General features: G+C 35.6%; 1 long non-coding RNA gene and 1 pseudogene across 1 annotated transcript in view; both read left to right on the top strand.

The window, feature by feature from the left end:
• LOC132426695 (uncharacterized) overlaps positions 1 to 12,182 on the top strand; it is a 366,621-nt gene that overhangs the window by 62,925 nt on the left and 291,514 nt on the right. The window lies entirely within an intron of this gene.
• Positions 4,504 to 5,147, top strand: LOC132426834 (BTB/POZ domain-containing adapter for CUL3-mediated RhoA degradation protein 3-like; annotated as a pseudogene).

Genomic DNA, 12,182 nt, shown 5'->3' with positions numbered 1-12,182 from the left:
ATTGTGGGCCAGGGACTAGGGTTAGATACTATAGAGACAAGGACAAAGACAGTATTACTTTCTGGAAAATATTTACAAGCAGGCAAATATCTTTACATCATCAGTATTATTATTGAATGGTTACTTAAAATACGAGTCATCATTTTTTTTCTAATTTCATGTAGACTTTCATTATTAATTTGATGTAGAGGATAATGGTGTTTAAAGTACTTTTCCAGGTTATGTAAAACATGACATCCTGTGTTTTCATTTTGAGCACATATTTATAAAATCGGAAACTTTGGCTTAATGGTGTGTGCCTGAAAACTTGAGTTTTCAAAGAAATTATTGCTACTGGACGTTTTCTTCAACCAAAATTCTATGGACCTAAATTGTGTAAGAACAACTGCTTTCTCTGGTCTGTGTGCCAGTCTTTATTTGCATTTGTGAAGGAGAAAACTAGATCATACTTTGCCGTATTTGGCTCTCAGCTGTAGAGCTCTGATCAGCAAACCTTTTAATCATGCCAGATTATGTGATTGTTTCGTGACACAGATGTACAGTCACTAGGGATTAGGGTTTGTTGTTTTAAAATTGTCATTTCAGTTGTCTGTATGCAGATACAGGATTGCCTTCAAAAATCTAAATATGGATCTTTCTAAAAATGCTGACAAATACATTAGAAAAGGAAGGTTTTTTTCTACACAACTCCCTAGAACCCACCCCCCCAATTTTTAAATGAAAAAAGAAACCCTAAAACTAAAACATTTACAAAGTATACCTTAACTGGATTTATTTACTCTTCTCTGGAAAATTATAAACTCTAAGTACTGACACATTTTAAGTATACAGACAATCGAAATAACAATCACTCATGTTAATTGTATACATAGTTAAACTATTAGGGAAAAAATGACTACAGTATAAGCTCACAACTTGATATGTTTATGGATAATCTCAGAAATTTAAGAAAACGTATAATATTGTGTCTGAAAATATATTAGGCTCTTGATAAATGGCCCTTTGCCACCTCAGGGTCTTTGTCATTAACAGCCAAATGTAATATTGGCTGCATCTATTTATGTTTTTGTTTTTAGTTGATATTTATTTAGTGTTTTCTGTTTGTCAGCAAGATTTTTCAACTGCTCTCTCCCTTTGACACTTGATTGTGGGTTTTCTTCTTTTTTAGAGGGATGTATGGGATTTGTTGAATTGGGGTGTAAAGAAGCCATTCATATCAACAAAGTAAACTAAGGACAGACATTAAGATCATATAGGTACCCAATGGCAGTAGAGAAGGACTTGAACCTGTAATTCCTGAATCCTATGGTCTTTCTACTGTACATACTTTGTTATTTTGACCCCAAAAGTAGGGGTGAGCATTTATTGAGTTAAATAACTCAGCCACCTCATTATGAAACTAAATGATTTTTATTGCACATAGACCTCTGTTTTTGATATTGAACAAGGAACAATTCTTGACCTCAATGATTGGTAGAGACATTAAATGCCTCAGGCATATGGAGATGGATGTAATTGATGGCCTAACCAGACCCTCTTTTACTGGTGCTGTGAGCCCATTCTGCTGCTTCTGTGTGCTGTCTGCTGGAACACAGGATAATTCCCCCTTATGCCATCCAGCCCTCATGGCCCTAGACCAGTAAATGACTAATAAGGAACAAAAAAGCCAAGGTTTTTGGCCTCAAGATAGGACAGACTCTGAGGTGCGATGTATTCTACGTAGCTTCTCATGGGGTGAGGCTGAGGCTGGAATTCTAGGTGCAATTACACCTTTTCTCGGTTTTTTACCCTTTCTGTTTTGCTTCCTCTTTTCTTTTCTTCATAATTTCTTGCACTTGAATCATTATTTAAGGATCCGTTTCTTAAGAATGCAACCTGAGAAAATGTTTGCCTATAAGTTTTGCTACCCAAGTTGTATAGCTTATTTATCTCTTCCTACCCTGTTAGCTGTTATTATTTGCTACTCTCAACATGCCTTTTCCACTCGCCTTATGTAACACATTATGGGTTCTTCCGTTTTGCTGCTTCTAACCTGGTACAGACAGACAAAGCAGACTTGATAGATTTTTGCGTAAAGTTAGAATGTGAGTAGCTATGAATGAGGACTTGGGTTTTCCATAGATAACTTCCTCTTCTTGGCTAGAGTTTTCTTTTTCAGTTTTTCTGAGAAGTGACTTCCAAATGAATGCTACATGAAGCAGCTAAAGAACATGAGGTGATGTAATAAAGTACCAAATTATGCAGTACAAAGAGAGAAGAAAGCAAACACCCTAGTAAGATGCTAATTGTTATGCACACTGATTGAGTGACACTGATTGGAGAGCAAACACATCAAGCCCTATTCACCCCGATGCCCTCCCCTCCTCCAGTCCCCCATCATCATGCCATGAATGTGAATCAACACACTTTTCAGCAGGAGACCTCAGAATTAAATCAACTTGGCCAGAATCTTTAGGATCTCAGGTTTTGTGGGCACCTGGCTACTTATTGTGTTGAGAAATCTATGTCTTCTGGGAGTAAGCTTAACTGTGAAGGGTTTGATCATGTAGCACACACTTGGTAATGTCAACACAGATGTCTTTTCACACTGTGTTGCTGTCACAAAATGGATTGTACAGCTAACCTTGGCTTTCCGCTCTGCCAGCTCTCTGAGGTCTGCTACAAAGCATATAGTTCAATACATTAGGAGAAAATATGAAAATGCATGCCCCCCTAGGTACTGCCATGCCCAAGTAAATAAAATGTACTGCATGTAATTTCCTTATCCACGAAGCTCAACAAGCTCCAACGGATCTGTTTGCAGAGAACAACCACATTCTACTTTGGAGTCCAAATTATTCAGCTTTATTTTTCATTCTTTTAAATTTTCCTATTTCCATTATGGTAATCCATGGATTTAGGATCCACTCTGTGTAATGTGTGGCCTAAAATCATGTTATCTTTATATCTGAAATTCTTCCTCTTTCCATATAGAGTATAAATTAGTGGTACAAACAAGGCTTTGGGAGGGAATCTTTAAACTAGTTAAGTGAACAGGCTGCTCTAGTGCCCTTAAGCACTTCAAAAGCATGTATTTATCCACAGATGGCTAGTATGCTAATTACCATTTGTTATTATTTAGGTCATTAAACCCACTTCCCTAGAGAACTGCGTTAGACAGCTCCTTGTTTTGCAGCCCACGCTGACCTCCTGTATATTCTTAAATGGAATCAAATTTTGTTTCTCAGGAAACACTATTTGCGTGACTCTATTTAGTAAATCAGACTGGCTTTCCTCCTAAATGATTTTATCATGCTTCGGTGACATCCACGTGGCTGAAGAGATGGTGGCTGTTGGTGCTTATTATAATAATGCTTATGACATTCTCAATATCATAAACACATTGCTTTCTTTAGTTTCAAAGGAAGACAGTATTGTTATGTTCACTAGATGCTGTGGATTCATTGATATAAATATATAACAATGAAATGATGTAAATGATAACTTGTCTTGAATGCAGTATTATCATGTCAAAATGGTGGAATCAAATATAATCTACCAGAAGCTGATTCGTTACGCGGAGTTTCCTTGGCAAACCAAACACCAGTGTCATTCTTCTCACTGAACGATCATCTTTTTTTTAGCAGCAATGGTTTAGTGGAATTGGGGTCTCTCTCTATAATAGAATCTAATGCTACTTCATAGTTGCAAACGTTTTGCCATCTCAAAACATTTTGCATTAATTTAATTTACATGTGTATAATCCACTACAACAGGAAATAAATTTACTCCAACCAATACTGGTATGCTTCAATCCACCAGCCTGCAAAAATTATGTAATACATATTGTTTCTCTTGTTTCTTTGGCTCTCAGGAACCTCAGAGCTAATCCTGTGCTTAATTGCTGAAATCATCCTTATTTAACATAGAAAGAAGCATTTCTTTAAATCACGTGGTCTTGTTTTAATGGTCCAGTTAAATATGCCTTTTATAATTATAATTTTATATAATTAATTATATAAAATTATATTTTATATAATTAAAGCAAATGCTTTGGGGACTAATCATAGAATAAACAATAAACATATTCATCTAATTGTGGCCTGTCAGATAGAGGGGAAAGATTACTATAGTTCTTTACAGAAAACAGCTTAAACAATAAGCTTCCTTTATTACTTAAATCTAAGTTACTTCTGAAAATGTGTCAGATATTTCGTTATTTAAAATAGTGTAAAATAACAAAAAAAATCTGTTCTCCATTCATACAAAAACACCAAGCAACTTTTTTCTGATGTGATTAAAACATTTTAAACATGCGTTTAACAAGTCACCAAGGGTTTTTACACGACACAAAGCATCTAAAACACCAGTTACCTAGTTATTTAAGACTAATGAACTCATCGATGGATTGTTTTTGCACAGTTTGCAAAAGTACTATTCACTATTAGATATAGATTATACTTTGACACTAAAAGAAATATGTTCTATAATGCAAATAAACAATGCAGGAATCACTTAGGTAAGATGCTCAACTGCCTTTATGATGGAGCAGTCTCATTGCCTGAGAGCCACGAGGAAATGGAGAAGCTGTTGACAGAGGCCAAGGTTCAGGGCCTCATAGACAAGTGCCAGGCAGGCCTATGAAACAAAACGAGCCTCGCTGCAAAGATTCTGATATCACCACTTCCAAAGAAGAAGGAAAACTTACAGCAACTTCAAATAAGCTAGTTGTATAATTTCTGTATAACAGAAGTGGCAACGACTATTCACATACCAACGTATCTGACAACACTTTGTAGAAAAACTTGTTTTGACAACCTGTCCCTGAGCTTTGGTGGAAGGTCCTATTCATAAAAGATGTTACTGAGGACAAATTTTGCTCTTAATCCTTTTAGGAACAAGGCTACAAGATGCTGGTTTTGTTATATGTTCATCCTCTACACCACTGTGAAGAAACAGACCAAAGTAGAATTCCCTTAAGCCTGGACTTATGAAGAGAGACTGAATACTTTGCCCATTGAAGTCTAGGATAGCCAGGGATTTAATTATGCACTCCTAGAGTCCACAGGTGGGGCAGCCAAAGACTCCACCATCTGGAGGAGGATGAGAACGGGGATAGCTTGTATTTATATCACGCACCTGGCCGCCGGGCTAAACACTACCACTGAACTGGCAGCAGACCTGAGCTGTACTCCCTACCGCCCAGCCACCCTGCTGCGCTCCTGGCAGGCTCCTGGGCACCTTTCCTTTCCACTGAGTCTAGAAATCATCTTTTAAAATGAGCCATATTACTAGTTTCCTTGTTTGCTTGATAAAACTTTTCTTTTAGTTCTGTCTTTACCCAAGGTGAATACATCTCCCCATTGATGTATAAGTCCATCTGAGTTCTCTTTTTTCAAGTGAGAATACTTGGAGCCAGGATATTTCAGTTTTCAGAGGAAAAAGTGTGAATGGATGTAGGCTGTATATAAGACCTTTTCTGTGCAGTATTTTGTTGATGGTGTTTACTACCTTTTGGAACTATCTGTTCGTTCTTAACTGAGGAGCTGTTAAAAAATCCAAAATAGTTTAACAATTTTCAAGCCCCAACAAACTAGCTTTTGGAACTTATGCTTATACGACTATGCAATATCTTCTTGTTTTGGCAAAAGTTCTTCCACTTGTGGTTTTGAATTTGGGCTTCTTGATAAATAGCTGCATCTCGTATCAGTGATGTGTAAGCAGAAGAGCCCTGTACTCTTAAAACTCTGTTTCTAGTGTTGCTTTTGATGCATAGCATTGTTTAAGGTGAAAGTCATTTGTGGCCTTGATTAATTCTTGGTCTGATTTTTGCAGAGACTCCCACATGTCCAGTTGGGAGTTTGGCTTTTATGATGGCATTAGGGTTCCTAAGATATAAGGTTTGAGTGACTGTTCAGCTCTGCTAATGGCTCCTTTCATGACTCTTGCATTTTTTGATTGCTTTCCCATTCCAGGAACAAAATGCATTCCAGGAATTAAATCTGAGTTTGAGACTCTCAAACTGCTGTATCACAGGATTTATATTCTTATTTTTCATCCTTTTTCTTCATTAAGCTGTACTTACCAAAGCCAGTGGATGCTCTGCCCTTTGCTTACAAATGAAATTTGTCCCCAAGCATGGCCTTCCACACCTCCAAGGGGTGCGGTTCACAATAATACTGGGGAATCTTGCCTATCTTGTATCAGCCTTTGGTAATTCAGTAAATTCAGCCTCTGGGTCCTTGAAATAGAGTTTACAGATGAGATTATTGTAGTACATCATCTCTTCATACTACATGAAGTATTGCTTATTTCCCTGAGGATAAATCTTGCTTGTTTTATTTATCATAACTAACAAGTAATTACTGAATGCCCACTGTTGGTATTTAGTGTGACAAGTGCTGCAGACACTATCAAGTAGAAGATTATAGAGCAAAGAATACAGACTGAAACTGATTCTTTAAACCCTGAGACATTAACTACATTTTAAATATTAATAGAATGGCCAGGCTGGAAAAAGGTTTCTTGGTGTCCAGACACAAACATTTGCAATGTTGGGAAGAGGAAAACATCATCTTAGTAAAGCAATTTCCTAAGTAAAGCTATCCAGAAAGTTATCCAGATAAACACCCACAATATGGAGGTGGGATGAGGGAAAGATGGGCATTAGATTGAAAAGGCTGAGTTCAACATATACTCTAGGAAAACAGCGAAGAGTGATATTTTGTATTTCTTTCTCAAAATTGACACATCTCCTTAGTATTGGGTGGCATTCACTTAATATCCACTTTTCCATAACATTGGGAATTTTCCTCACCTGTTCTAATTGATAAATATGAAACCTGAGACCAACTGAGTATCGGCAGATTAACAGTGGGGTGATTGATTTCCGAGAACCACTAGTGACTGAATGCTTATGAATATGCATTCTAATCTTGATGGGGTTAAGCAAGTTTTCAGGCAATGGCTTAGAATTTCTTAATAGGGACTCTTCACATGAAACCATACATTTTCAAGAAAATAACTGGCTCAAATGTCATTTCAGATTCATAAGCCACGTCTCCAGTGCCATTTCACACATGAAAAATCAGTAATAGAATCATTTGGGGGATTATTTGTTCATACACATTTTAACTTGGAATCTTTTTCTTGGACAGTTTTTGAAAATAGGGTGTAAAACTATCTTTCTGGAATAGTTGAGATGGAGCTCTGATGGACTAGATAATCTCCATCCCTTTCAAACCATGCTTTTCATACTGTGATCTCTCTTCCTAAGCCATTTAGGAAACTCATTAACTTAAGCTTTGGTTGGTGTAATTACACAGTTGTGAAAGGGTGTATCTTGTACACTGTTCTTCTGTACTTTGTAAACAAGTCCTCTCTGTATCAGACAACTGAGAATGTATAACCATTACTTCAAAATAGCAGTTACAGAACAAGGCAAGCTTAAGCACAAATGAAAAGTACAAGTTGTCATTCCTTTAGTATGGATTTCTTGTAAAATGTATTTGTAAGCAGTTTGACTTAGTGGAGGATTAAAGAAAGAAAGAAAGAAGCTTTGAACCAAATGTGAAGATTTAAAGGTAATGAACCGTGACTGATGATAATTTTGGAGAAATAAAATCTAAGCTACATACTTAGGTTAAATATGAGTTGGTTAATTATAAATAGTTCATTATTTAGCAAGAGAACAGAAAAACAATTGTGCTCTTATCTAGAGATCACCTTAAATGTCTTTTCAATATATGTTTCCTTTAAATAAGCTGTAGTTTAGACTCTGAAATTGATTTTACTTTTTTTACAGACACCCACAAACACAATTTCACTTCTACCTACAGATGCTATCAGTGTAATACTGTAACATGGGTATTTTTGTGCTTTCTAATTCGATACATCTACCATGTTGATTTTACTACCTATTTTTTTTAACATTAAAATTTTAGAGTTCATTGTTAACATCAACCATGCTAGTAGGCATTTAAACAGGCTATCTGTGGTGATTCATATTCTCCGAAAATTTAAATTTCTTCCTAGAAATTTGAAAGTTATGTTAGCAGCTGGTTAACTTTTTTAATATACTTAAAAAAATGTAGCTTTCATTGGGATCAAATATGTGAATTTTAGGAATTTGAGTTGCAGCACCTTGAAGTGAATATATATTACAATGGTACAACACTAGCTTTGGAGTCACAGAGAACTGGGCTTAAATCCTGACCCTATTACTTCCTGGTCATATGATCCTGAGCAAGTTAATATTAGTTTTTGATTAAAAGGTATACATTCCTTTCAAGGCATAGCTTGTAAGAGAAGTTGTGAAGATTCAGGGTATCTTATGGAACCGCATAGCAGTAGTGAGACCTCTTACCAGAAAATGAAAAGACACTAGAAATTTAGAAATTCAGGCAACTATGGTGGTGTATCTGTTTTATCCTTCTACGTCTCCAGAACAATTTGGCCTATTTTGTAAAACATATTTGGAGGACAAAAGAGGACCACCCAAAGGGAGTGAGAGGGCAGTTAAAAATATCATCATGACCTGGGAAGAAACATAAAGAAATGACTACTACACATAACCAGAGCATCCTCATTTACCAAACAAGCATAAAATACCTTCTCTGTAAGGCTGTTGTGCGTGGGGATTAGTAGTGATATTTAGAAAGCATTTCTGTGCTGAGCACATAGTAGGTGCTCAATAAACAAGCTTTACTATCATTCTTCTTCTTGACTAGGAAGTAGAAGACCATGTAATTATTGCATAATCTGGCCTCAAAATTAACTGAATTCTTGATCTGCTGAGGAAACATGCAGTCTAATAGAAGCAATAGAGATTGTGCCTGAAGCAGAGAATATAATTAGTAGTTGTTAATAATTATGGATACCCATCCCTCCAAGCAAGTCAAACTCTACAAAAGATAGGAAAGATGCTAATGTAAGTGGAAGATCCAATTCTCACCTTAATGGAGCACAGTTCTGTTGGATCACGTGGTATATTATGAATAAATGAATGGCACAGGACCAATAGAAAGGGTAAAATGTTTGTTTCCGTGAGGCAGGGCATGTGGAAGAAAGGATGTGCAGTTAAGAGATGGCTCTTTTTAAGACTTATAGAACTTATTGACTCCTTAACACGACTTCTAAAGGAATGTTCATGCCTTACTCTGAGAAATATTAAAATCAATTTTAAAATTACAAGAAATCTCCAAAAGTGTTTCACAGGAGATGTGTTTTAAAATTTACTAGGAAGCTCAATTTTAATTCAGTGTTTAGAAATGGACTTTATAAAATGTCAATGGCTGCAGTTTAACAAGATCAGATATTCTGAAATTCAAACCCTCTCCTACCACAAAACACCTAAATGCTGGGTAAATTAGAGCCAACAAACTTTGAAAAGCATTACTGAGTTCACAAGAATGTAAAGGAAGTCCTCCAGAACCACCACCACAACAAAAATCCTCACAAAAGATAAATAATACAATAAAAGTTGAAAATCTACTCAGAAGCCAAAGCTGCCTTAGAAGTGTGTCTAACCCAGAAACTTCCAAGCTTCACTGGTATCAACTCCACTACGGAATAGGACTTGAACTTGACAAGTGTATGATCTGAAGCTGAGACCCCTCCCGTCCCCACACACACACATTAAGTCAGGTACTCAAAAATGACAATCTTCAACTGATAGGAATGCTTACCAAATGAACAAACCAAAAAAGCTGTCTATCTCTCTTGGAACTTGGTGGAAAAAATTAATATTCTTAAAATGAATAATCTTCCTTAATAATTAGTATCAATAGATCTTCTCTCATGGAGTCCTGAGATTTGAATTATACCATGCTCTCAACCTGTGAAACCCAATCCAAGAAACAACATTAAAATGTTTCCTAGTTGGTCACACTCCCCCGCTGGGGTTGCCAGATTTAGCAACTAGGATACAGGATACCCAGTTAAATTAGAATTATTTCTAATTTGCCTGTGTATATATACACAGAGATTTAAAAATCTTGTATGGGATGTATTTCTATTAAAAACACCATTTGTTGTTTAGCTGTGTATCTAAATTGCATACCTTTTTGTAATACCATTTCCCTGAGATCTGGCTCTTCTTAACAGTTCCATATTTTGCACAATTTGCTTTAAAAAATTCTTGCAGTTACAGTCAACCTTCTATTTACATTGTAACGTAGCTCTATAGTGGTCACATGCAACTTATTTATTTTGTCCATTGAACATTCATTCATGAGAAAACATTAATATTATGAGCCAGTAGACTGAATATCTGTTTGCATAAAGTTAACAACTCTGAGAATTGTTCTTCAGATTTGATGTTTTGAAACACGAAATACCATCTTCAAGACATAACTTGCTTTTCCAGTGTTCCTCCGTATGTAGTGATCGATGGCTTTTAAAAATGTGCTCCAGTAACAAAAAACAGCATTGTCATGAGTTCTCATTTCCTTCCTCTTCATTTCATGAGTGCACATGTTCTCATACTGGTGATTATTTAATAACACACATGTAAAAAATTAAATTCTTCAGAGGATGAAATCTAATCCAAACAAAAATCATGGCAAGGGCCATGATAATTATTCATTATGAGTTGAATCTTTCCTGTTCATAAGTCATAGTGTCCATTTTAATAACACCCCTGATACTTTAAGGAATACATTTTTATTAGTTCTTTCTTTAACGCATTCAACAAGTTCTTTTAAGCAACAATACATTGATAACAGTGATTTTCTTTCAATTTACTAAAGAGATATTGAGAACTATGAACAAGAAATAAGTAGGCTTCACTCAATGGATTATTAAAAATCTTAACAAGAATTTGGGAGGCTCTTTTCTTCAGAATTAAAGTATGATTTTAGTGCTTCAAATAAATTGAGATGTCCCCAACTGCATCTGTTAAAGGGACCCAACAGGTTTTTGAATGTGGGAATTGAAGAATACTGAATATAAACAAAATCACAAAAATCCTTTAATTGCTCCCTTTGAGCAATTGAACAGAATAAATGATGAAGAGAAAAATTTCATCACAATTAGTTCAATGTCAATAGGAAGAACATCAATACTGTTTCAGCAGTATAACACAGAACATGAGAAGGACAGCCAGCATCTTCCACAAAATTATTCATATTTTGTTTCACCTTTGAATAAACATTGTCTGCACCTTTACATAAATACCCAGCAAATTTCAATTTGGATTATATCCACCAAAAGGTGTACATTTTTTTCTTATTAACTTCTAATTCAATAAAACAGTCTCTGCAAAAAATTTACTATTGTTCCTGAAGTCTTACGTGGAAGGTTTTTCCTTGGAATAGTCTTATAAGCAAGGCTTTTTCAGGAGAAAAATATTGCACAAGCAAAGGGGAATTTTTTTTCCTACCTTGTGGTAACTTGTATCCATGGCTATAACATAAAAAGGTGAGGCATTTATATCTTTGATAATTTCTGTAAAAGTGAATGGAACTGTTGCATTTTTTATTTTTGTAGATTTCCTTTTGACACTTGAAAATTTGCTTGCAGTTTCGGAATCAGAAAATGCTTCTGGTAGAAGTATGTGTAGCCGTTTTAGCTGTAAAACTGGTGGTATACATAGCAGACAGCCATTACAACTTCTGCTTCTGTTATAACATTATAACAACTTCTGTTATAACGTTACTTCTGAATTTTATTAATTGCTTTTCTTCAGTACTAGTTGAGGAAATCATCTCTTCTGCTTAGCTGTATTATATGCTGACTTATATCTCACTTTCCATCTTTTGTTTATATTGACTAAACAGTTGTATCCTGCACAAATTTAAATTCTTTTTCTTCATTTAAATAATTGTCCAGTGTTTAAAATATTCATCACAAAATTTATGCTTGAATGTTGACAAGGTTTGTGTTGTGTTTATATATACACAACTAAAAATTTGTTGATAGCAACAACTACCAGAATTGAAGGATTGAATATGATAATCTCATGTCAGTGTGTCATTTTGCCTGTAACTCATGTCCAATTCAAAACTAACCATAAACATAGGTGAATCATTGAAAGAGCTGTGGACTAATAATAATTGAACTTGATAGCTGTTGCAGACTCCTCATTGACTGCAAAGGAGACCTATCTTCATAAGGCACGGTCTCCTGTAATGATGCCCAATTGATTTTATGTAAATATTTTGGAAACCTGGCGCTCAGGGGCTGGGAGTCTGTCAGAAGCTGGA

Source organism: Delphinus delphis, chromosome 6, assembly GCF_949987515.2.
Source record: "Delphinus delphis chromosome 6, mDelDel1.2, whole genome shotgun sequence".
In the NCBI taxonomy this organism is placed as follows: domain Eukaryota; kingdom Metazoa; phylum Chordata; class Mammalia; order Artiodactyla; family Delphinidae; genus Delphinus; species Delphinus delphis.
This window is presented reverse-complemented; position numbering and strand designations above follow the sequence as displayed.